Source organism: Bos grunniens, chromosome 11 (genome assembly GCF_055505025.1).
Source record: "Bos grunniens cultivar Pamir isolate PY7600 chromosome 11, Bosgru_T2T1.0, whole genome shotgun sequence".
Taxonomy (NCBI): domain Eukaryota; kingdom Metazoa; phylum Chordata; class Mammalia; order Artiodactyla; family Bovidae; genus Bos; species Bos grunniens.
This window is the reverse complement of record NC_141175.1, coordinates 3601858-3628159: the sequence shown is the minus strand read 5'-3', so window position 1 is coordinate 3628159 and position 26302 is coordinate 3601858. Positions and strand designations below refer to the sequence as shown.

The following is a 26302-nucleotide window of genomic DNA, read 5'->3' as shown; positions in this document are numbered from 1 at the left end:
AGGAGCAAGGCCAACAGACTCTCCCGCAATCTTATGGGGCCTCCGGGACCACCCTGTCTAAGCACCCCCTCTACGGGGGAGTAAGCTGAGGCCTCCTCTCCTGTAGCCCCTCCACACTGGGGAGGAGCCTCATCCTAGCTCCCGGTGCCCAGAGTGCTGGACACAGAAACCCAGACCCTGTCTTCCCCAGGCCTCTCTAGGGATGGCCCAGTGGGCACCCTGGTGCCCCCCTTCCCATGCTATGGGCCGGGCATGTTGCTGGGGGCTCACTGTCTCTGTCCCCAGCCTCCTCCTCCTCAGCCCTGTCCCTCCCCCCTTGCACACCCCTCTGACTCCCAGAAGGACAGTCAGTGAGTGTGAGCGTGTGTGTGCACGCGTGCACCTGCGCCCTCGTGGGGACACCCAGAGGAATTGGCCCCCATGGGAGGGGTGGCAGGGGTCCTCCAGGACCTGAGGAGCTCTCACCCCAGAGGAAACCCCCGGAGAAGGGTGAGGCCAGCTGGGGAAGTGGGAACCAATCCTGTCCTTCTAGACTCTGCCCATCTCCCGGGCCGGGGCCTCATGGCAAGTTGGACGGGGACCTGCTCAGCCCAGCTCCTCGAGGACGCACCCAGGCTCTCTCCTCTGGACGGGTGTAGTGGGCACTCGCTCGAGGTCATACTGGCCTCCCTCCTGCTTGTCAGCCGGGCCTCCCGATCATGGCCAAGAGTCTGCGAGAGATCCCGGAGGGTGCGGGCACGTGACCCTGCCCACAGCGCACATGCGCCTCTGGTCGTGTGTCCTGACGCTTGCTAACAGCTCTGTGATCACCGCCCCCCTCTACCACTCCCCACTCCCCCCACCCCGGGGCCCCCCCTGCCGCCCAAGTTCCCTGGGCCCTGAGCCCACCCTCCCGGATGGGTGGGCTGCAGCACACTGGGCTGGCTGGGTTGGACATCTGGGGGCCCGAGGGTCACTGAATCTACCCCTTCCAGCTCTGCTGGTCACCAGACTCCATCCCAGGGTCCAGCTCAGGGCATGGCTGGGTCAGGGGGACCCGCAGGGGGCAATAGACACCCGGTCAGGGCAGGGAGAAGGTCTGGGGCCCCTCCTCCTCTTTCTCCACCCTTTCCCACCACCCCCACATTCGTCTCTCACAGGACCCCAGGCAGAAGTTGTATGCAGCCCGGGCTGGTGTAGGTGGGGGCCGGAGGAAGCCCACCACCCAGATGAGGGTGTATTGGGGCACTTACTGTCATCAGGGGCCCTCTGGGAACTCCGTGATTTCACCCACTTTATAGCTGAGCAGTGGTCCCAGGTCAAGCTCGCTCAGCTCCCAGTGACCAAGGCCGGCAGTGTTCCCGGCGGTCAGAATCACTGCTCCTCAGCTTCACTGAGCCCTCGCAGAACAGAAAGCGCCAGACCCCCATCGCCCTTTCCACCAGGTTGCAACTGCTGAGGAGTTTTGAGCCCTCCTGGACAGTATGGCTTATCCATTTTTGTCTCATGTAAGGCCGTCCTGTTCTCCTCCTTCCCCATATAAGGAAATTATACGTACCTCACCCAATCAGCAAATGACTCGCAAGATTCCTGACCCGTTCCTTTGTTCCCTGCCTGGACACAGTAGGGGAAGGAGAGGGCGGGATGATCTGAGAGAAGGGCATTGAAACATATAGATTCCCACACGTAAAGCAGACAGCCAGTGGGAGGTGGCTGCATGACGCAGGGACCCCAAAGCCAGTGCCTCCTGACTGCCTAGAAGGGTGGGGTGGGGAGGGAGGTGGGAGGGGGTTCAGGAAGGAGGGGACGTGTGCAAACCCACAGCCAGTTCATGTTGATGTACAGCAGAAGCCATCACAATGTTGCAATTATCCTCTGATTTTAAAAATAGAATTTAAGACAAACAAACAAACAGGCAGATGATCTCTGACGGTCGCTGGCTCTGTCAGGAGGCCCGCCGTCCTAACACAACTCTCGCTCTCATCAACTCTATTCTGTCTCACCCTGTCTCTTGTCTGGCAATTCTTTCCCTACCTAAGCATGGACCACAACACTGAGGACGCAATTTATTAACATGAGGGTCATTGCCCTGCCCACAGACTGCTGTCTGTGGCTTGGCACTGAGTCCTCGTTTCACCCTGGGCAGTTGGCGGGGGAGAGGATGAGAAGGCAGGCGCCCCTGCCCAGAGAGGCTCCGCTGATCCACACAGTGAAGCAACGCCAGCTCTCCTGGGCCCCAGGGGCCAGAGAGATAGGACCTGCAGTCTCCACCGACGACCCGAAGGACCCCCAAAGTACAGGTGGTCATCAATGGAAAACCGAGTGATACTTCTCCAGCTGTGCCAGCCTTGGCGTCACCTTGTCAAGAACCCCAATTTCAGAGAATGGGGTCTTCTCTGCTCCCCCCAACATTCTAGGGGGTTCATACTCATTTATATGCTCGGAGCGATGGACACAAGATCGCAGAGCCCCGTCCTCTAGAGGAGCCGTGTGGACAGCCGGCTGAGGGAGTTTCCTGAGAAGCGTGGGGACCACCTACCAGCAGCCTGGCGTCTCCCCTCCCCATGCTAGGGGCCGAGAATGTTGCTAGGATACAGGATGCCCCTGCCCCCTGGCAGAGCTGCCCCCAAGCTCTTTCATCTTATCCTTCTTAGCTCCTCTGCGTGCACTCCCCTCTGACTCCTGGCAGGGCAGTGAGTGAGTGTGTGTGTTGGTGTGTACGTGTGCACACCTGCGCCCTTGCAGGGACGCCCCGAGGAACGGATCCCACTTGGGAGGGGTGGGCAGGGGTCTTGCAAGAGCTGAGGGACTCATCCTACAGAAGACCTGGGAGGCGAGAGCCCCCTCTTTTTCTCTGGACTCTGCCCACCCGGTGGTGCCTCGTGGCCCCAGGCAGACCCTGCCTGCTCTGGCCTCAGTTTCCCAGCCGTCCCTCTCGGCTGGTGGTGGACCCGCACCTGCTCGGCCCAGTTTGGATGCTGACGGGGCTCTCCCCGCTGGGTGAGTGGAGGGGTCGCGCTTGGGGCTCACGAGCCTCCCTCCAACCGGGGACTCGGGTGCGCCCGGAGCAGGGCTTCGGGCGTCGCGTCCACTGCGAGGCGCGCGCCCGGGCCTGCGGACAGCGCGTGCTCGGGCAACACCGACGGCTCCCCGTGCGCCAGGTCCCTAGACCCCGCACTGCCCTGCGAGCCCTGCGTCCGCTGCGGCGTTTGAAGCGCCCTTAAGGGCTGGAGGACGGAGCTCGGGGTGACACCTGTCTGCCGAGAACCGGGAGCCCCTGATCTTGGAGCGGCCGGGGACCCGCGTCCGTTTCAGAAGTGTGTCGGATGCCAGGAGAGACTGGCCTCTGAACCAAAGACTCGGACTTTTCCCTCGGGGCCCCTCACCTGCCAGACTGGATTGCGGCGCCGGGAGGACCACGAACTTTTGGCGCTGCGTCCCTGATCCCGTGCAGTCAAGTTCTGCTTTTTTTTGTCTAAGGGGGGATGAGCTGGACATGCCGGAAGGTGAGCTGGAGACCCCTGTCACCCCAGTGATGGAGCCGGGACCCTGAGCCAGGGTACCTCAGGGAGCCGGGATCCGCCACCCCCGTCCCGCCCACTTCTGGGGATCGTGGCCCTTGCAGCAGGGGCACGCCGGTGCCCAGGGTGATGTGCCTGGCTGAGGAGACACACACGTGTCTTGGCTCCTTTATGCTTCATCTGTTAGGAGTTGAGGCACTTCCCTGTGGGTTGACTCTAGGGGCCACGGGCAGCGCTCGAGTCATTTTGCGCAGATCTGTTTGGGGCTGAACTGAACACGGCCACTGTGCTCTCATTTCCTCTTCTCCAGTTACCGGTTTTGTTTCTGTGTCAGGGAGAGAGAGTGATTCCACATTTTACTCTTTGGAGAAAATGCACACCTGGACTTTTCCTTAAAGTGATACGAAAACTTGTTACCTTTCAAATCTTGCTTGAGGATCGCTTCGTGGTTAAAAAAAAAAAAAAGGCAGCTTTCTTTGAAAGACTCATATTCTAAAAAATTTTAAATCTGAGATAGGAGAGTTTTCCCACAGTTCCTCAGAAAGGGCCCTGGACCAGATGTCAGAGAAACTCCCAGTGTGTCCTTGGGTCAGTCACCTTTCCTGGGCCTCAATGTCTTCATCTGTAAAATGGGTTGGGACAGTGGGGCTAGGTGATTTCCATAGGTTCTCGCAGCTCTGACAGCTGATGATGTTGTTACCAAACGTTCTGTAAGCTGTGACACAGGTGATACAAATGGGTTTTTTCTTTAAAAGTTATAGGCTAGTAAACGCCCAAACCAGAGAGGAGTGAGTTAGTCCAGTGAAGGTCGTTTATACCCGTGTGTCACGGAAAGTCCCGTTAAACGATCACCACCCACGTGCTGCTCCTCGCATGTCACCAGAGTTTGTTTCTGACCTCTGGACACTTTGACTCATCTCTTGGGAGGGTTTGTGTTCAACCCGCTTAGTAGTCCCCTGAGTCTCATACCGGTGAGTCAGTCTCTGAAAGACTCATGAATTCCAAGTCCTAGTGTTGAATCCCATCTGGACGAGTCTTGTAAGCCAGCCTCAGCGTCTTGATCTGCACCGTGGTACATGTCATCACCACGTTTGCTCACGTCTCTCCCTTTTGATGCACTTCGCACGTGTATTAGCTGCGTCAAAACCACAAAGATAAAATTTCTGCCCTGTCCTCTTGCCAAGAGACTCTTTTAACCTTTTTTAACCTGGGAGGGTCAGGGCACGCCCTCATGCCGAGCTGCTGGCTGGAGCATCCCCCAGCCTCTCCCTCTGAGGGTGTCTTCCCCTGTTTCCTCTGGGTGGGGTTTAAGGGGCTGTGGCCCATACTCTTGGGGCAGGCCAGCATTCAAGGCTGTAGCAAGTGCCCAGCCCTGCTTATCCTGGGACCATGACACATCTCCAAGTTGAATGGGAAGAAAATTACTTTAAAAAATAAATAAATAAAAAACCTGCTTTACTGAGACATAACTCACAGGCCACATGATCCACCCACTTAAAATACATGTGCTCAGTCGTGTCTGACTCTGCGACCCCATGGACTGTAGCCTGCCAGACTCCTCTGCCCAAGGAATTTTCCAGGCACAAATGCTGAAGTGGGTAGCCATTCCAGGGGATCTTCCAGACCCAGGGATCTCTCTATTCTTTCCCACTAGCGCACCTGGAAGCTCTTTAAGCGTATGATCCAGAGCGTTTTAGTGCATCCACAGAGCTGTGCAACCAGCACTGTGATAGCAGGCGTTTCCACCACCTCAAAGAAGACCCCGGGCCTGTTAACAGTCACCCCCCATTTCTCTTATCCTCACAGCCCTAGACAGCCATTGACCTACTTTTTATCTCTCTTTTGGACTTTTCACAGACATAGAGTAGTGCAACGTGTGGCTTTGTGTGACAGCTCCTTTAATGTAGCCCGACGTCAAAGGTTCATCTATGTTTGTGGCATGTATCAATAATTCATTGTTTTGCCAAATACTGTTCCACTGCGTAGAGTTACCATACTTTGCTTGTCCACTCGTCAGAGGATGGACTGTTTGGGCTGTTTCTGCCTCTGGCTGTTCTGAACAACCATGCTATGAACATTTGCATGCGAGCTGTTCATCTGTTTTTATTTCTCTTGGGCGTATTCTTAGGAGTAGAAATGCTAGATCATATGGAAACCCTTCAAATTTTGAAGCATCACCAGGCTGTCTTCCAAGGGGCCGCACTATTTTGTATTTCTGCCAGCCACATGTGAGGATTCCAATTTCTACACATCCTTGCACCCTTCCCATACCTGTCCTTTTAATCAAACCATCCTGGTGGATGTGAGGGCTACCCTGGTGGCTCGTGGTAAAGAATCCGCCTGCAGTGCAGGAGGCCTGCATTCCATCCCTGGGTCAGGAAGATCCCCTGGAGGAGGAAATGGCAACCCACTCCAGAGTTCTTGCCTGGAGAATCCCATGCATAGAGGAGACAGGCGGGCTGCGGTCCCTGGGGCCGAGGAGTCGACTGAGTGGATGTGGAATGGTATCTCGTCGACTGTGGTTTTGGTCTGCCTTCCCTCCCGAGGATGTTGAGCATTTTTGACGTGCTTATTGGCCACATGTATATCTTCTTTGGAGAAGTGTCTACTCACCTCCTTTATCCATTTAAAAAAATTGGGTTATTAGTTTTTTTATTATCAAGTTGTGACCATTTACTATATATTCTACATGCAAGTCTCTTATATATGGTTAGCTGAGGTTTTGTCCCACTCAACAGGTTGTCATTTTAGTGATATTGTCTTTTAATGCACGTTTTAAATTTTAATGAAATCCAATTTATTTTTTATATTTGTGCTTGTCATATACAAGAAACCATTCCCTAACTCAGGTCAAGATGCTTTATCCCCACACGTTTTCCTCTAAGAGTTTTCTAGTTTTGTCTCATGTGTCGCTGTTTGATCTGTTTTGAGTCAGTCTCTGTGAGGCTGTAAGGAAGAGTCCAGTTTCTTCCTTTGCCTTCGCGTGTATGTACCTGGCTGTCCCAATACCATTTGATCAAATAAACTATTTTTTCCCCATTTAATTGTCTGGTCGCTCATCAAAACCTGAGTCGAGACATGCAGGCTTGTTTCCGGACTCTCAGCTCTGTCCCGAGGGTCTGTGTGTCTGTTTTGTTATGTCTATTTCGTTATGTTTCTATTTCTGTGTATCTATTTTTATGCCGGGGCCACACTGTCTTCATAAGAGTTTTGAAATTGGGAAGTCGAGTCCTCCATCTTTGCTCTGCGTTTTCAATACTGTTCTGGCTGTTCTGTGTTCCTTGCATTGCCAAATGGATTTCAGCATTGACTTGTTTATGTTTGCAACAAAAAAAGAAAAGAAAAAGAAAGAAGGCAGCTGAGATTTGCTGTGGATCGCATTGAGCCTGTAGTTCCCTTTGTGAAGTATTGCCGTCTTAATAGCATAAAGTCTTTTGACTCATGAATATGGGATGTCCTTCTATTTATTTTGGCCTTCAACTGCTTCCAATAATGTGCTGCAGCTTTCATTATACAAGTCTTAATACTTTGGACACTAAATTGATTTATGAATATTTTAACCTTTTGAATGTTATTGTAAGTGAAGTTGCTTTCTTATATTCATTGTCAGAGTGTGTTCCTCTATAGAAATACAGTTGATTTTCTAAAGTTTATCTTCGGCTGTGCTGGCCTTGGTTGCTGCGCGGGCTTCCCTCCAGCTGCGGTGCGCAGGCCTCTCCCTGCAGTGGCTCCCTTGCCGTGGAGCGCAGGCTCTAGGCACGCGGGCTTCCGTGGCTGCTGCACTTGGGCTCAGCAGCTGTGGCCCCCGGCACGCGGGCTTCCGTGGTTGCTGCACTTGGGCTCCGCAGCTGTGGCCCCGGCTCGAGAGCACGGCTTGGTTGCTCTGAAGCATGTGGGATCTCCCCAGATAAGGGGTCAGACCCGTGTGTCCTGCATCAGAGGGCGGATTCTTTACCACTGAGCCCCCAGGAAAGCCCACGGTTGATTTTTTAAATTGACATAAAACAGTATATTAGTCTCAGGTGTGTAAGACAATGATTTGATATTTGTATATACTGCCCAGTGGTCACCCCAGTCAACACCCACCTCCTCACATAGTTCCACAGTTTTTCCCTTCTGATGAGAACTTTCAAGATCTGCTCTCTGGGCAACTTTCAAATATTCAGTCCAGTGTTGTGAACTGCGGTCACCACGCTGTACGCTGCGTCCCCAGGACTCACTTATTTTAGGTATATGGAAGTGTGTACCCAGCTCGGCCCCTTTAGCCCCAACCTCTGGTAACCACCATTCTGTTCTCTGTATCTAGTAGCCCTTACGTTTTTTCTTTAAGATTCCAAATATAAGTGGATTATATGGTATTTGTCTTTCTCTAACTTGTTTCACTTTGCACAGGGCTTCCCTGGTAGCTCAGTTGATAAAGAATCAAAAAAATCCAATCTCCTGCAACGCAGGAGACCCCAGTGTGATTCCTGGCTCAGGAAGAGCCACTGGAGAAGGGATAGGCTACCCACTCCAGTATTCTTGGGCTTACCTGGTGGCTCAGCTGGAAAAGAATCCGTCTGCAATGCCGGAGACCTAGGTTCAATTCCTGGGTTGGAAAGATCCCGTGGAGAAGGGAATGGCAACCTCCTCCAGGATTCTTGCCTGGAAAATCCCATGGACAGAGGAGCCTGGCAGGCTACAGTCCATGGGGTTGCAAGGAGTCAGACACAACTGAGCAACTTCACTTCACTTCAACTTGTTTCAAGGTTCATCCATGTTACAGCAAGTGGCAGGATTTCCTTCTTTTATGGCTAAATAATATCCCATTACACACACACCACGTCCTCTTTATCCACCCGTCAGTGGATGCTTAGGTTGCATCTGTATCTTGGCTACAGTAGGCAGTGCTGCAGTGAACACGGGCTGTAGATATCTTTCTGGGTTAGTGCTTTAATTTCCTCTGGATAAACACCCAGAATTGGGGTTGCAGGACCACACAGTAATTCTACACATTTTTAATTTTTTGAGGAACTTCCATACTGTTTTCTGTTTTCCACTGTGGCTGCCCCCGTTGACATTCCGATGCAATTGAATTTTGTGCTGTTTATCCTGCATGCTGCTGGAGAAGGAAATGGCAACCGACTTCAGTATTCTCGCCTGGAGAATCCCATGGACAGAGGGGCCTGGCAGGCTGCAGTCCATGGGGTCACAAAGGGTAGGACATGACTGGGTGACTATCACACTTTCACTGTGTCCTGAAACCTTGCTGAATGGTTTATTAGTTCTGATAGTTTTCCTGTGTATTCTCTGTGATTTCCTACGTACGTGGTCATGAAATTTGCAAACAGAAATAGTTTTGCTTCATCCTCTCCAGCTTAGACGCCTTTATTTTTTCTTACCTGATGGACGAGGCTGAAGCCTCCAGTGAAGTGCGGCAGTGAGCTGGCGGGACTGGTTCCTGTTCCTCTTTCCTGCCCCCTGGGGGAGGCTCCAGTCTTCCCCACCGAGTGTGACGTGTGACGTGAGCTGCAGGACGTCCTCTGGAAATGCCCTCTGTTTCTAGTTTCTTGAGTGCTTTTCTCATGAGAGGGTGCTGGGTTTTGTCAAATAGCTTTTCTGCACTTAGTGGGAAAAGCTTTCACAGCACCTTTTAAGCCATGAAATCATCTGCCTCCGTCTTCCTCTTTCTCCCTCACCAAACCCAGAACCTCCCTGGAAGAAATCAGAATCCCAACTAAACACTTGCTGCAAGACGGCTGAAGGCCTCGTGTAGGTCTCTTGGTCCCGTAATCCTTGCCCTGGCTGCTGTGTGACTGGGGCTGGGCCAGCCTACTGGACACCCCAAACAAGAGACATTCAAACAGACAAGCTCGAAGTTCAGACATGACTGACGATTCCCGGGGTGGTGGCTCCTTTCACCTGCACACACACGACTGCCTCTTCTGTTAGACTGTAAAGTGAGAATGCTGGGCATCAGAGGACAGCGTTGTGCAGAAACAGCATGGACTAGGCTGTGTGCCAAAAGGTGACGGTGGCCAGGCAGAGCCTTGTGTTAAAGGGACGGTAACATATTCTGAGCAGACCTTCCTGTTGGGGAAGTCTGCATTCTGAAAAATCTTGGGTTTAGTTTATTTCCCTGAGCCCTTACCTGTCCGCCTTTCTGTTCCAGGAGTCTGACATGTCATCGGCTGACCTCACGAGTATAAGCTCTCTGACCACGTTCTGACTTGTCACGAGTAAGCGGGCTTTGGGAGTCATCTGTGTATCTTCATCCAGGACAGCGTCAGCTCAGTTCTGCTCATAACCCCAGGCAGTGCTGGTGGAGCCCAGAAGGCAACACCACGGTTGCAGGCCACTGGGCGTTGAGTCCAAGGCCTCAGAGAACAGTGATGGTAACGGGGGAGCAGGAAGGACAGTGCATGTCAGGGCCTTCCACCAGGACACACCTGTGTGCACACACACACGTGTGTGGATGTGTACTGAGAGTGAGAACTGATTTTAACATGTTGGCTCATGTGCATCGGTGGGCGGAGAAGTCCAAAGTCTGCAGGCCAGGCTTGCAGGCGTCTAGATGCTGCATCTGGAGGCAGGCCTCTTTGTCCGGGAAACCTTGCTTTTTGCTCGTAAGGCCTTCAACTGAGGATGCCCACCCACATTATTGACAGTAATCTTCTTTACTTGGGCTCCCCTGGGGGCTCAGACAGTAAAGGATCCACCTGCAACACGGGAGATCTAGGTTTGATCTCTGGGTCAGGAAGATCCCCTGGAGGAGGGCATGGCAGCCCACTCCAGTGTTCTTGCCTGCAGAATCCCATGGAGAGAGGGGCCCGGCCGACTCCAGTCCACGGGGTCACAAAGAGTTGGATACGACTGAGGGACTAACACTCACTCTTTCCACTTCTTTTCTTGAAGGCAGTTAGTTGTACATGTCAGGCACACCTGTGCAACACGTGTGGGCTAAATCACCAGTCTGACCGAATGAGGTGAGACCACCGTTTCAGCCCGCCCTCTCCTGACGTGGGACCCACAGCTCTGCTGGAGCCGTGCTGAGTCTCGGAGTGAGGACAGTAAGTGAGCAACTCTTCCCAACAAAACACAGGTCCCAGGTGCGACTCAAACACACAGACCCGCTCCCCAGGGCACGCAGCATGCTGGCGGGAGGCTTGCTCGTCTCTCCTCGACGCCCAGCAACTTAAGCACTGGGAAGTAAGGGTAACTACTGTGGGTAAGTCGTACATTCTACCTCATGCCACGTGGTAAGAAGGTAAGGGAAGAAAAGGTGTGTGCTTGATGCACGCGCACACACACACGTACAGTCTATGGACTCGAGGCTGGTGAACTTTTTGTCATCTTGCGGCTCCACGGCCAGCTGGACTGCCAGCTCGCAAGCCGGCACCACTGCCGGCGCCTGATCTTGCCCCAGCGCCAGAGCCTGGTCTGGAGCTAGAGGCCTTTCTGGCACACTCCCGACAGCTAGAGGTCGTGCGGGCTCCAGAGCTAGAGCCGAGCCCGGGGCCACCTCTAGGCTTAGAGCCAGTGCCGCCAAGAACGGGAGCCAGCTCTATCACTCGATCCAAAGTCAGCTCCGGAGCGAGAACGAGTTCCGACATCAGCTAGTGGGAAAGCCCCCAAACTCCGGTAAGCTCCAGAACCAGCTTGGGCATCAGCCCTGGAGTCTGGATCAGACCCCACCCAGATCCCAGGGCAACGGAACTGCACTCGGGTCTGCTCCAGCCCGGCTCTGGGAACACAACGAGACCTCCTGGCAGCTCTTGAGCAGAGCTCCCTCTGGAGCCGGTGCCAGCACCAGAGCCTGCGGGAGGATGAGCCCCAGAGACTTGAGTGCTCCAGGGCAGCACCAGAACTCCAGCCAACCCCCAGCAGCAGCCCAAGAGCGCAGGTGATCTCTGGAGCCAGCCCCTCCAGAGCTCCAGACTCAGGGTCACTTCCCGCGTGGGCTCCAGCACCGACCCACTCCCAGAGGCAGTTCTGTTACCACCTCCAGGGCTCGAACCAGTGTTGGCTCCACAGCCAGACGGGCTCCCACTGCAGTACCAGCTGCCGCCCCAGCACTGCTCCCGGGAAGGCTGGTGCTGTCCCACAAGCTGGAGGCAGCCTGGACATCAGCCATCACGCCGACTCCAGACATAGAGACAGATCTCTCACTGACTCCTGCCACAAGCTGGAGGCAGCCTGGACATCAGCCATCACACTGACCCCAGACATAGAGACAGATCTCTCACCGACTCCTGCACCAGTCCCAGTGATAGTTCTAGTGCCCATTTAGAAGGAGAACCAGCACAGAGCCAGTGTGAGGTTCCCAGGAGGCAGCGGCTCCAGCACCGGCTCTAGCATCGGCTTCAGAGGTAGAGCCAGCACCAGGTTCAGAGCTAGAGCTGGCTCCAGTCATGGGTCTAGGGCCAGCTCCAGAGCCAGGGCCAGCTTGGCTGCCAGAAGCCAGTGTCGGCTTGGGAGAAGGCACTCCGGCACCCACCCCAGAGCTAGGCCAAGCTCTGGCCCCAGTGTGATGCCATTTCAGGCACAGAGGCAGCTCTATTCTCGGTTCCTGGGCCGGATTCCACGCCTGCTGGGGGGCCAGCGTCTGCCCTGACAGCAATTCCAGAGGCGGACCCAGTGCCAGAGCTATGGCCGACTCTACCACCAGGCTGAGGGCCAGTTATGGAGTGAGCCAGGACTGGCTATGCAGCCGGAGGCACAGAGACCAGCCCCAGCCCCGGACGAGAGCCAGAGTGAGCCCCAGGCCAGCCCCACTCCAGCACCAGGGACAGCTCTCGCACCCAGGCCACACCCGCAGCGGCTCAGCGCCATGACGTCAGCTGGAGCCACACCAGCGCCCGCCCAGGAGTCAACGCCGGCCTCAGTGGCCGCGCCAGAGGCAGAGCCGCTGAGCGGCAGTAGCTGCGGCACCAGCTGCAGGGCCAGGTCTCCACCATCTCGGAGGCAGACCCGGCTAGCACACCTCCCCTGGGGCCGGAGCTGAGTCTGACACCGGCTCTCGCATCAGCTCCTGTTCTAGAAGCAGAGCCCCTTTGAACCTGAGCCAGCTCTGTCCCAGCTTCAGATCAGCTCTAGCACTGGGTGGGGCCAGGTTTGGGGCCAAGGGGGGAGACAGTCCCTTCTGGGCAGGTCAGTCACAGGTCCCTTCATCACCTCCTCTCTCAACTCCTCCTCCTCCCTGAGGTCTCAGCCCTCAGGGTCTCTCTCTTTCCCTCGGCCCCGCTTTCCCAAGCAAGGCTCAAATGGGCAGAGACCGCCAGTGTGGGAAACTGCAGCCAGTGTTGTAAAAACTGCATGTTTTGACCCAGAAAATCCACCTCATGGGTTCTTCCTGAAGTAGTAATTTATGGGCACAGATGTTCCGTTCAGCTTGATTCTGAGAATGAAAAATGGCAAATGGCCCACGTCCCATAGCAGGGGCTCTTCGGAAATTCTGACTTGGGGCCCCAGAAAATGTGGAGGAGGAAGAGGACTGGTCAGAGTCCAGCTGGGGGAACCACGGTTCAGAAGGGTACACGCCCCTGGGATCCTCCCCGACACCCCAAGTGCACAGGCACACATGCACACGCATCACGCGAGGGTCCCTGTGGGTGGGCGCCTAGGAGTCGCTCTGCAGGTAAAGGGATGCACGCGTGGAGCCCTGGGGTCCCACGCACGGTTCTCCCAGAGAGGCGTGTCCTCCACACCTCCCTGCAGGGGTCTGCTGGCCTCTCTTCCTCACGTTGTCCCCAGCGCTGGTCGTCACCAGCCTGGAAACCCGCCGGTGCAGGGGCGACACAGCCGTCTCCAGTATTTACGTTCCCATGTCGCCGGAGGCCGAGCGTCTCAGATGTACACCAACCACGTGCGTCGCCTCGTTAGCCGTGCACAGGTCTGTCCTCTGTCCCTTTTTAGAACACTGACTTTCAAGATCTGGGGACCACAGGGGTGTCAAGCCGCTCTCTGGCCCTGGGACGCGAGGGACGTTGTCCCGGCCCGTGGTCTGTCCTCCCAGCTCTCTGCATGTTTGTCTGTTTGGCCGCAGGAGGAGCCAGGCGCTTCCCTCTGTCTTCTGGCTCTGGGGCCACACTTAGAGCAGGGGTCTCCACCCTGAGACTGTACAGATATTTACAAAAAAGACTTCAATTTTTACACCTTATTTTTAATTCACCTAGAATTCCCCTTTCATTTAACAAGAATGCTACTTCAAGTTAAAAAAAAATTAGCCACTCCCCACTTAAAATACGTGGGCTACATAAAAGAGGTGCCTATAGCTCGATTCCGTTTATAGGAACGTCCAGAGCAAGGAGAGACGAGACAGAAAGCAGACTCTGGGCGTCAGCGGCTGGGGGAGGGGGGCTGGGGGGTGGGCGGCTTTTGTTCCTTTAGGTCAGAAATGGATCTGCTGAGGGAGATCCACAGTGGGGTCCATCTCGGAAGGTGAGTGCGGCCAGGGAGCAAGCCCTCGGGTCAGGGTTTCCTCTGGAGTGGAACCGCGGGGAAGGTCACTCAGCATCATTGAGTATACTCCATGCTTAGGAAGTGCATGATGTACAGTGTAAAGAATTAAATGCTGTGACAGTGAGGCCTCAACTGAAAGGCACCATAAGTAATGTCAAACGAAAAGTAGAAATTAGAAATATCGGGAGGGGAAGGCAAGCTCTAGGCGGGAGCAGGGAGAAGGGTCCTGGGTCGGGATCCGGTGCTGCGGGCAGTTCACAGGAAGGCGCGTCCGGCTGCTCTGGGCCCCCTGCAGGAGGCAGGTGCAGGTGGGTGTTCCCAGCCACCTCGGCCCTCGAGACCCTTTCCTGCCCCGGCACGCCCCCAAGCCTGTGCCGCCCACATGGACGCCCCTTGCTCGGGGACGGAGGGGGTGCCCTGGTCCTCCACCTCCTCGGGCCGGAGGCCTGAGGACCCAGAGTCCTGCCCGCACGAGGATGATGCTTTCCCCGCCCCTGGACTTTCTGCTCCCAGGTCGTGCACAGACCCCTCCCGGGAAGAAGCGAGCACCCCCAGGACTGGGTACAAACCTCGGCCAAGAGGGTCCCCAGGTCCCCACACTCCCTCCTGCTACCTTCACCTGGGGGGTTAACATAGCCGGCCCTCTGACCCCTCAGCCTGCTCCCGCTCGGGGCAGGCCCACCCGACACAAGCCCTCCCTCTCACACACACAGGGAGGGGACACAGGGCTCCCGCGTGGGATCCCAGAGGCCGCTGGGTTGGGACTGGGCTGCCCTGGGCCTCCCTGTGTTACCTTTGGTTCTTCTGGGCAAATGACCAGACAATGTCTGTGGCTGCAGCCTTGGGACCTCAGGACGCACAGGAGGACACGCTGCTCATCAAGGGCTCCGGCCAAGCCAGCTGGGCAGGGGCTTCTCTAGGATGAGGCGCCTGCTTACCGGTTCCGAGTTCTGTTGGGCTCTATGGTCAGGGAGGAGACGTCACTTCCTGGGGTCTCTATACTTGGAGTCCTGCTCAAACATTAGCCTCCCAAGGGCCCTCAGGGCTGCTGAGGGGTCACCCCCCCCACTTCATGCCATGTCCCTGCATGGTGACGCCAACGGGGAGGCCTGGGTGCAGCCAGAGCCCGGCTCTGGGGACACAGCTGGGTTCAGACTCAGCTCCTCCTTGTCACCAGTGACGGGACCCTGGACAAGCTATGTGCCTCTCAGGGCCTCCCCAGTCTCCCTGTCTGCACAGTGGGGTCACTTGATCATCTACGGCCTGGAGGCTCAGTCGTGTCTGACCCTTTGCAGCTCCATGGACTGTAGCCTATCAGGCTCCTCGGTCTGTGGGATTATCCAGGCAAGAATACCGGAGTGGGCTGCCATTTCTTTCTCCAGGGGATCTTCCCGACCCAGGGACTGAACCCGTGTCTTCTGTGTCTGTTGCGATGCAGGAAGAGTCTTTACTGCTTGAGCTGTCGGGGGAGGCTGGTCGCGATGTATTGTCCTTTCAATGTTGTTTGCCAGGATTTTACTGAGGATTTTTGCACCTCTATCCATAATAAGACTTCCCTGTAGCTCAAACGGTAGAGTCTGCCTGCCATGCAGGAGACCAGGGTTCGATTCCTGCGTTGGGAAGTTCCTCTGGAGAAGGGGACGGCAATCCACTCCAGTATTCTTGCCTGGAGAATTCCATGGACAGAGAAGCCTGGTGGGCTACAGTCCATGGGGTCGTGAAGAGCTGGACACGACTGGGTGACTCACACACATCCATAAGGGATTTTGGCCCGTAGACGTCTTTTCTTGTGGCTTCTCTGGAATCGGGTTAATGCTGGCATCACAGCATGCACATCACAGTGACTTTAAAAGTATCCCTCCTTTGTCTTCGGAAGAGTTTAGGAAGAACTGGCATTCTAAGTATCTGAGATGAAACACCGGGCTCTGGGCTTGGCTTTGTTGACAGTTCCACTGCTGCTTCAGTCTCCTTACTTATTATAGGCTAACCAGGCTTTCTACTTCTTCTTGTATCAGTTTTGGCCGTTTGTGTGTTTCCTGAATTTTTCCATTTCATTTGGGTTAAATAACTTGTTCCGTAAAATTGTCCCATACTTGCCAGTTTTGTAAATCTTTAAAAGAAACAACTGCTTTACTGATTTTCTCGAGTGCTCCTCTGTTCCATTTATCTTTGCTCTAGATTTCATTATTTCCTTTGTTCTACTAACCTTGGTTTTACTTTGCTCTTCTTTGTCTAATCAAGGGCTCTTGATGAAAGTGAAAGAGAAAGTGAAAAAGTTGGCTTAAAACTCAACATTCAGAAAACTAAGATCATGGCATCTGGTGCCATCGCTTCATGGCAAATAGATGGGGAAATAGTGTCAGACTTTATGTTTTGGGGCTCCAAAATCACTGCAGATGGTGACTGCAGCCATGAAATTAAAAGACGCTTGCTCCTTGGAAGAAAAGTTATGACCAACCTAGACAGCATATTAAAAAACAGAGACTTTACTCTACCAACAAAGGTCCGTCTGGTCAAAGCTATGGTGTTTCCAGTAGTCATGTATGGATGTGAGAGTTAGACTATAAAGAAAGCTAAGTGCCGAAGAACTGATGCTTTTGAACTGTGGTGTTGGAGAAGACTCTTGAGAGTCCCTTGGACTGCAAGGAGATCCAACCAGTCCATCCTAAAGGACATCAGTCCTGAATATTCATTGGAAGGACTGATGCTGAAGCTGAAACTCCAGTACTTTGGCCACCTGATGCAAAGAGCTGACTCATGTGAAAAGAACCTGATGCTGGGAAAGATTGAAGGCGGGGAGAAAAGGGGATGACAGAAGATGAGATGGTTGGATGGCATCACCAACTCAATGGACATGAGTCTGAGTAAACTCCGAGAGTTGGTGATGGACAGGGAGGCATGGAGTGCTGCAGCCCAGGGGATCACAAAAAGTTGGACACGACTAAGTTATTGAACTGAACTAATCAAGGGCATCGTCTCACCAGCCCCAGACAGCAGCCAGTCAACTCCCCAGGTCTGCATTGTTGGGTAGACAACAGTCACACACTGGAGTGGACCAGGCTACCAGTTGCTTTTCATGGCCCCCCACTCTCTGACTACAGTTTCACCCTGAACCTTGTCAGCCCCCAGGCTTTGGTGGCTGCCATGGATGACGGGCTGACCTGGCCTCTCACAGACCACAGCCTCAGGTGTTGTCTGTGATCTGGAAACAAGAGGACTTGCTGAAGTTTGCAAAGGGCACTGCCCACCGTCACAGGGCCCTACCCACCACCACCAGACTCTGCCTCTGGGTGCTTCCCTCACACCTTCCAGGCTTGGGTCCCTGGTGCCTATGCCCTTGGGCACCAAAGAGCATCCATCCGTCAGATCTGACAATGGCAAAGCTGGTCCTTCCATTCAGCCACCAGTTCGCCAACATGGAGCTCAGGACCAGTAGAAGCTCCCACTCCAGGATCTGGGATCAGCTAAGGAGATGACGGCCTGGACTCAGCGGCTGGGAAGACGCCCACGTGCTCGGTGTGCACTCCAGGCCCAAGCGGAGAGGATCGTGAGCTTTTCCAACGTGAGCTTGGCCCCCTTGTGGCCAGGGGGAGGAGATGACTGCCCCACCCCTTCTCTGGGACAGCCCCTCCCAGTTCCAGCGTACCTCACTCCCTCCATACCCAGAAGGGACCAAGACGCCCCAGCTCCTAGAAGCCCCTGGAGTTGGACGCTGGCACGGGGTGCCCTGCGGGGTCTGGGCTCTGCCGATCCTCCACTCCTTGGGGGCCAGGAGTATACGTTCCGTCCTCAGCATCCCCATAGCCCTCTGCCTCCAGCAGCCCTCGTCTTCAGCTCCACACGTCCTTGGCAGCCTCGGGCACATGAGGGCTGGGTCTCAGGGTCTGCAACGTCAGCTTCTCGCTGCTCTCCAACCAGCAGGTGAGGGACCCCCTGCATCCATGTCAGCCTGGGCATCAGAAGAGCGACAAGGGCCAGAGTGCCCTGCTGATCCCCCAGGCCCCTCACTCGGACCTCTCTGGTCCAGACGGCACCCAAAGGGCTTTGACGAGAAGCCCCCTCTGGGCTCTCAGGACAGCAGGCCCCTCCCTGAGAGGAGCAGGATGACTGCACAGCCTCCACTGAGCACAGGAGGAGACAGAGGCCACCTCCGCCATCTCTGGGGGGTTCTCTGGAATCCATGCTATACGGGCTGGAACACAGGTCCAAAAAACACCTCTGAATCTAGGAGCTGAGAAGTGGGGGTTCTGACCAGACAGCCTGTACCTTGTCCCCCTTGCCCTGCAGTGACATCTGACCCCTGTCCCCACACTCAGAGTCCTGTGTGGTCTGGTCCAGACACCCTCCCCGGTGAGCACCTCTCATCCCCACCCCAGGCTCCCTACCGCCTCCCTCCCCCAGGGACCCTCCCAAGCTCCTCCCCACCCCGACACCCCCATCCACAATGGACTCACCTCCAAGGCCGGGCTCAGAGCCTCAGGTTCCTGTGCAAGGACAGCCTTTGGGGCCAGGTTGGTCTGGACTCAAACCCACGGCAGGGCCACGTCACAGCCCGTGACAGGCCAGCTCGTGTGGTGACTCTCTGAGCCTCAGTTTCCTCCACTGAAATCGGGATCGGTGCCTCTGACCTTGGGAGAGGGTGCTGGGGATCAAAGCAGGGAGAGGAAGACACCCAAAGTGCTTGGACTCAGGAGGTCCCCTGTCTGGGGGAGCCCAACCCAGGACAAGGTCTCAGTGTGGGCTCAGTGGACGTGAAGAGCCATGATCTGACCGCCCTAGTCACGGCTGGACTTGGTCACTTAGACTTGAATGACCTTGAGTGCTGGGACCGCTGCTCATCTACAAAGTGGGGTGAAATCACTGAGAGACCAGAGGCCTCACTATTAACCGCTACTGCCCCCCAACTCTCACCCCTAGGGGTGCTGGGCGCCCTTCTCCATGGGCTCCCTCTGACCCTCGGCCACCGGCCAGGCCTGCCCTAGGGGACAGGCTGGACCTCTGTCTCGGGGCGCTGTCAGAAAGACAAGCAACGTGGGCAGAGGACGCGCGGACGTGGTGGTCTCCCCTTCTCCCTGCCGAGTCGGCGTCCAGCGACTCACCCAGCCGGGCCCTGGGGTCCAGACGGAGGGCTGGGGGTTTGCACGGTGACTGTCCTGTCTCCTGGTCTCCAGGACCACCCCGCCCAGCGCTCGGCGGCCAGCCTGGCTGCGGTGGGGGTGGAGTCAGAGCTCAAGGGGACACAGGCCCCAGAGCAGAGGACTGGGGGGCCCCGCAGGATGTTCACGACCTGAGGAGCCGTTGGCGGTGCGCGCGGCGGGAGGCGGGGGACGCGCATGCGCGGTGCGGCTGCAGGGGGAGGGGTGACCGAGGCCCCGCCCCCTGGCGGGTCACCCCCACGCCCCATCCCGAAGCAGGAGTGGGGAGGGCTGAGAGCCTGCAGCGCACCCCCAGCCCCCAGGAGGGAGAGTCAGCGCAGTGAGCGCCCTGAGCCTCCTGAGCACTTCTTGTCCAAGCCCTCACGGGACAGTTAAGAAACAGGCCAGGAGAGGGGCAGGGACTCGGCCAGCACAGCGCGTGAGCCCGTCACAGAAGGGAAGGCAGGGTTCCAGGCTCCGAGGCCGGGCTTCAGCCCTGCCATGGGGTTTGCTCTGGGAACCAGGCGGCCTGAGGTCCTGGGGGACCCTGCCCACCCACCCTGCCCACCCCTCCCACGTGGGACCCTTTCCTTTGGGCATCGACACATGGCTCAAGTGCGCGCGTGTGCGCGCGCGCACACACACACACACACACACACACACACACTGAATGCCCTGCTGGGAGTGGACCCTGGAAGGAGATGAGGAGGAAGAAAGAAGTGGGAAGTGGCCTGACGGGACCCACCGGTGGGGAGGGCACAGGAGGCGGTTCCCTGCTGCCTGGACGCCTTCATTTTATCTCCCAGTTATTGAGCGCCTGTTCCATGAAGGCTTCCGCCTGCGTGTGTGCTCAGTCCTATTTGACCTTTTGCGATCCCATGGACTATAGTCTGCCAGGCTCCTAGGTCCATGGAATTCTGCAGGCCAGAATACTTAAGCAGGTTGACAATTCCTACTCCAGCGGATCTTCTTACCCAAGAATCGAACCCGCAGTCTCCTGCATCTCCTGCATTGGCAGGCAGACTCTTTACCACTGCGCCACCTGGGAAGCCCCCTACCCCATGCAGGCACCTCCTAAATGCTGGTGGCAGAGCCATGAACACAGGCTGACAGATAAGATCTTCATGCCCAGGCACACATGCCTCCCAGGCAGGTTTCGTTCTCAGGAGATGGGTCTGACAAGAGGCCTAAGTAAGGCTCCTGGAGTTCCATAATCCAGGCTGGAGGAGAAATGAGCTCCCTGGGGACCTTTTAGCATCCTATCACCAGGACGGGGCTGGGAGGGCACAGGGCCCCCCTGGGAATGTGAAGCGTGTGCTCACTCCCTTGGAGAGAGTTGTAACATCCTCTGTCTCTGACCCGGGAACCCTGTGTCGTCTTCCAGCTTCTGGGAAATGGTGACAGGCTCAGTTGTTAGTGTGCAAGTGGGCCCAATCTCAGACCCTTCTTAGTTCTCAATGGGCCAAAACTGAAGTTGCTCTCCTTGGTCCAGCCGACAGCATTGGGGCAAAGAACTGAGGGCTTGAGGAGGGCAGAAAGGGCTTAAAGCAACTCTTAAGAACCACGATTTGGACAGGAATGGGTTTGGGGCTCCAGCAAGTGCTGGATCATGGTAGACTGGATTAGAGGGCAGCCTCTGGACCAGTTCTTTGGGTCTAAATCATGTCTCTACCACTTAATTTGTGTAGGTCACTTCCTCTCTCTGGGCCTTGGTTACCTTTTAAAGGTAAGAATCAGGTGAAGATTAATGAGCTAATACAGGGAAAGCTCTTAAGAAAATGTCCGGCACACCGAGAGTTCTATAGAAGGTTTTGTGCAGTTGGCTCAGATCAGGGCCCCTTGGGCAGGACAGGGGGCAGGGGCTTGGCTGGTGGGAAGGGCATGGAGGCACAGCAGGTCCAGAGGACGACGGGGCTAGCTATGGGCTGCCATCCCCTGATACCTGTCCAGCTGTCTGTCTGGTTCCCCAGGAGGCCAGCAGGGGTAGCAGTGCCCCCCAGTAGAATCGGGGGACTGTTACCAGGTGGGCAGAACCTCTGGGAGAGAGAGGAAAGCACCCTGAAATTGACTGCTCAGCCAGGTCATCAGGTGCGGGAGAGATGGGAGGGGCTTGGGGAGGAGGAGAGGGTGAGGGGCTGATGGATGAGCAGATAGTGAGAAAGAGGCGCAGCTAACTCCGGAGACACTCGGGGCTTCTGGCAGCCACCTGTGCTCCCTGTTACCAGATACACAGGGGAAGGGAAACTTGGATTTGAAAGAACCTGCTGGGGTGACTAGGGCCAGTGGAGTAAGGAATCCAAATTTATTGAAAAGCAGACAGTGATTTTACTAACAAAGTGGGTTTCATCAGGAAAGGCAAGAGGATTGCTATCAGGACACGCATACCACAGCAAAGACTGTAGGCAAGTCCGCGAAACAGGAGAACAGAGTTACTCTGCAGAGAATAGTAGGCAGTTGGGAAACCGAGCTTTGGAGGAAAATCCATTGGAGGCAAGTGCGAGTTCAGGGCTGGTGAGGGCTTCCCATTGGCTGAGCTGCTTGCTTTCCCACTGGCTAAGAAAAAGTTACCCAAAAAGGCAAAATGGTTGTCCAAGGAGGCCTTGAAAATAGCTAAGAAGCAAAAGGCAAAGGAGAAAGGGACAGATACCCAACTGAATGCAGAGTTCAAGAGAATAGGAAGGAGAGATAAGCCTTCTTAAGTGAACAATGCACAGAAATAGAGGAAAACTATAGAATGAGAAAGACTGGAGATCTCTTCAAGAAAATTAGAGATACCGAGGGAATATTTCAGGCAAAGATGGGCACGATGAAAGACAACCTGTACGGACCTAACAGAAGCAGAAGAGATTAAAAAGAGGTGGCAAGAATACACAGAACTATACAAAAAAAGTCTTAATGACCTGGATAACCACGATGGTGTGGTCACCTTCCTAGAACCAGACATCCTGGGGTGTGAAGTCCAGTGGGCCTTAGGAAGCATTGCTACAAACAAAGCTAGTGGAGGAGATGGAATTCCAGCTGAGCTATTTCAAATCCTAAAAGATGCTGTGAAGGTGCTGCACTCAACATGCCAGCAAATTTGGAAAACTCAGCAGTGGCCGCAGGACTGGAAGAGGTTCGTTTTCATTCCGATCCCAAAGAAGGGCAATTGGAGCTCTTTCCTGGGGGGTGAGGCTGGTGTGTGTTCTGGAGAGGGTCAGGCTGCTTCCTTGGAGATGATCTGAATGACCAGGGGAATCTGGTATTTACACTGTAGACCGTGGTATTCCCTGGGCTGAGACAGGAGAGTCAGGCTTTATAAAATAAACAGTAAAGGGAGTTCCATGGCAAGCCAGTGCTTAGGACTCTTGTGTTTTCACTGCAGGGGGCATGGGTTTGATCCCTGGTCAGGGAACCAAGTCCCACAAGCGGCATGGTGAGGCCAAAAAGTAAAATAAAAATAAAATATATAACATATATAAACTAAGTGAATAATAAAACAAAACGACAGTGAAGACCTTTGTCTCTGCCCCCAGGCTGCCCCTCTTGTCCCAGGGTCTGCTCACACACTCGGACGCTCCCATGTTCCTGGCTCTGAGGCATTTGTCTGCTGTCTGTCTCATTTTCTTGGGACTGGCAAATGCTATTCCATCAGTGATCCCGTTATTCCCACAGAACTCCCACTCCAGAATGGATCTGCTGGCCTTTCCTCCTCACCACTGCCTCACGAGCTCTGGGGGCAGAGAAGGGCTGGGGTCCTACTGAACAAACCCAACTGCTCCAAAAAGCCACACCATGGCGAATGCCCCAGGCTTCAGCCCCCAGGCCAGAAGAGCAGCATGCAGGGCAACGAGGCAAAGAGAGCCCCACAACCACATGAGAACACTGGTGTGCACACAGGGAGCACGACAACGTCCTCTGTGGCAGCAATTCAGATTGTCACCGGGGCAGAGATGGGAGCAAAGAATGAAAAGACCAAGTTTCCACAATGAGATAGGTGCTACGGTATTTTATACAGTCTGTGTTAACTGGGGAAGAAGAAACAATACATGAGGGCAAAGCACATAAATTTGAAAAGAGGAAATAATCAGCTGGAACTAATAATTGTCACGTGTCAAAGCGGCTCACGTCCTCTTATGTAAAAAGTCCCGAGGGACCTCCCTGGTGGCCCAGGGGTCAGGACTCAGGCTTTCACTGCTAAGGGCCTGGGTTCAATCCCTTGTCAGGGAACTAAGATCCTGCAAGAGGCGCAGCGCAGTGCAGCCCCCCCCAAAAAAGAGTCCCTAGAAACGAAGAAAATCAGCCGTGCAGATAAAGGAACACAAAGGTCATTATCAGACATGTCACACACACAATTAACAGTTCAGTGTTATGACTCCAGAACCCCCAGGGTTTGGAAATATACTCCGGGGCTGTGTGGAAATAGGAAATTTTATTCATCATTGATGGGAATACATGTTTCTTTCCAATGGAGACAGTTTGGTCATGTCTGTCAAAATTACAGACGCATTCACCCTCTGACTCAGTAGTCCCAGGTCAGGGGTCCATCCCCTAGAAACACCTCTACACTTGCCATGGGTATGTTTTGTTTCCTGCACCTTCATCAGAGCAAAAGACTGGACACACCCCAGCTCCCTCCAGTAGGGGAGAGGATACGTGATGACCGTCCACACGAGGAAACAAAGTGTTATTGGGGTAGAAAATAAGGAGGAAGAAGGGAGGAAGGGAAGACCTCTGAGCGCTGACCTGGAAAGATCGCCCCTGGTGCTGACCGCTGGCAGGGCTGAGCCTCACTGGACAGTCCCCCGGACTTCGGGCTGCCTTTTCTAAGCACCTGAAGAGTAGCTTTGTCTGTGAGCCCAGGACTTCTGGCCCAGCTCAGCCCCTGAGCAGGAGGGGGACCCTAGCCAATGCCCTGGGAGCGCCGTCTGGTTCCCCTGCTGGACTCGAGCCCAGCCCTCTGAGTTACCGCTGGGAGGACATAGAATGGCTAGTTACCTTCTGTCTGAAAAGATGAAGGCCACCTTCGTGATGGAACCTAGGAAAAGACATCCTCACAGGCCCATTTTATGGAGGGCAAGGCTGAGTGAGGACAGTGGAGGGAGCAGGTATGTGGGGGTGATGGGCAGCATGGGCACTCAGACCAAGGGCCTCATATCCCCTGCACCACAGCCCCCACCTGCTAGGTCCTGAGCGGCTGGACAGAGACGCCTGGGGGACCTGCGGCTCCCACCTGAGCTGGGGCCCCTGCCCGGGCTCTGAACTCATCTGACCCCGGCCCCCGTCGGCTCCAGGCCTGCTCAGCTCGGTGTTCCCAGGCCTCTAGAACACTGCCTGGTACGAGGTAAGCAAGTAAATTCTATTGAACCAGTGCGATGCTCCCAACAGGCCTAAGAGGTAGGTGCTATGTTACAGATGAGCAAGCGGAGAGATTCCGCGGTTCCATCACTCGGGCCTTGCGCACTGTGAGTGGTCCCTGCTGTGTGCAGGCACCTGGGGCACTGTGGTGAGCCCACCCCAGCCCCGCCGTCAGAGAGCTCACCCACGGAGGGGTGCAGCGTCTCAGCCATGGCCACAGTGGTGGGGGCTGCAGAGCCAGGGCCTCTCCAGCACAACATCTTCCACCAGCTGTGGAGCTAGAGTGGACTGCAGAGCCCGCTCCAGGGCTGGAGCCCCCTGAAGTGCGAGAACGTGCCCTACCCGTAGACGAGTGCCCGCTCGGGCCCCAGCTCCAGACTAGAGCTAGCTCCAGCTCAAAGGGACCGCCTCCAGAGCTGAAGCCATTGCAGTCGCCGGTTCTTGCACTGAATCTGGTATCAGCGCCAGAACTGGAATTGATCTCAGAACTAGAGCCAATTCTAGAACCAGACCCAGCACGGTTGCCTGATACAGCCATGTTCCAGCCTCGTAAGAGGCACCAGCTCCCAGGCCCGTTCCACAGGCAGAACCAGCCATCTGTCCAGCCTCATCCACAGCTCCACCCTCAGCGCCTATCGCTAAGCTCTGGCCACTCCCGACTACAACCCCAGAGACCTCCTCCACCTCGCCTCTGAAAGTCACTCAGTTGTGTCCAATTCTTTTCAACCCCATGGACTATACAGTTCATGGAATTCTCCAGGCCAGAATACTAGAGTGGGTAGCCTTTCCCTTCTCCAGGGGATCTTCCCAACCCCAGGAATCGATCCCAGATCTCCTGCATTGCAGGGGGATTCTTCACCAGCTGAGCCACCAGGGAAGCTCGCCTGTGAGGGCAACACATTTCTGTTACATGTGATAGGTTTGTTTATATTTAATACGCTAAATTTTAGATTCAATATAATTTCATCTTTCGTCAGTTTTAAGTGGGCACTCTGTTAACTACATCCTCTGGACCGTGTAACATCACCACTCCCTAGGTCAAGAGCATCTTCATCATGACAACAGGAGCCCTGCACCCACCAAGCAGTTACACCTCAATCCCCGCCCAACAACTGTGAACCTGCTTGCAGCCTCCGTGCCCGCCCCTCGCCCCGGCCTGCGGCCCCCTCCAGAGCTCGGCTGACCCTCCCGTGCCCCGCCCCACCAGAGATGAAGACCTCTGACACCACCAATGTGTTCAGTGCCGCTGGCTCCACCGCCCACCATGACTTTGTCCTGAAGATGCTGACCTTCACCAGAGGGGTGAGGCCAAGGATGGAGCCAGCTCAACCCTCCCCCACATGAAGCCAGAGGGGCTCAAGGTTGCCAACAGCACCTTCTCATCGCCCCCCGCGCTGGCCAGTCACAGGGTGCCCTGCCGGGGTCTATACCCAGCTGGGAAGCCAAGCACTTACAGACTCAAGAGACCAAGACCAGCTGGGCACTTTGTTTCCAAAAAGACAGTCCAGACCACCCGAGCACACTTCACCTTGAACTTCTGCTGCCAAGATGACACTTGCTGCTCAACAGGCCGACCTGACCTCCGGTGGCCCACTCACAGCCTTCTCACCTGGACCAGCTCCAGGGTCAGAGCACGCTCTGGCTTCCCCTCCAGACCTAAGCCACGCCCATCTCCACTGGCTCGGGCATCACTTTGGGCACAGCTGCCAGAGGCAGAGCCAGCCCAGCCTTGGAGCCCGTCCACCGGGCTAGCTCCAGCTGACTTTCCGAGGGGCGCTGCCCACCAGCACGGTGCCCTGTCCCCCACCCAGACCCATCCTCTGTGCACCTGCCCCGCACCTTCCCGGATGCAGGTCACACGGTCCCTGGGTGTGCCCATGGACACCCCAG

General features: G+C 55.3%; 1 long non-coding RNA gene across 1 annotated transcript; it reads right to left on the bottom strand.

Annotated features, from left to right (window-relative positions):
• Window positions 1–13625: 13625 nt before the first annotated feature.
• On the bottom strand, window positions 13626–19234 carry LOC147362309 (uncharacterized). Its single transcript, XR_015136099.1, has 5 exons — window positions 19040–19234; window positions 18395–18582; window positions 17587–17889; window positions 14734–14900; window positions 13626–14229 (listed from the first exon to the last, which is right to left on the bottom strand). It is a non-coding gene; the product is annotated as an uncharacterized LOC147362309 (long non-coding RNA).
• Between the last annotated feature and the right edge of the window lie 7068 nt (window positions 19235–26302).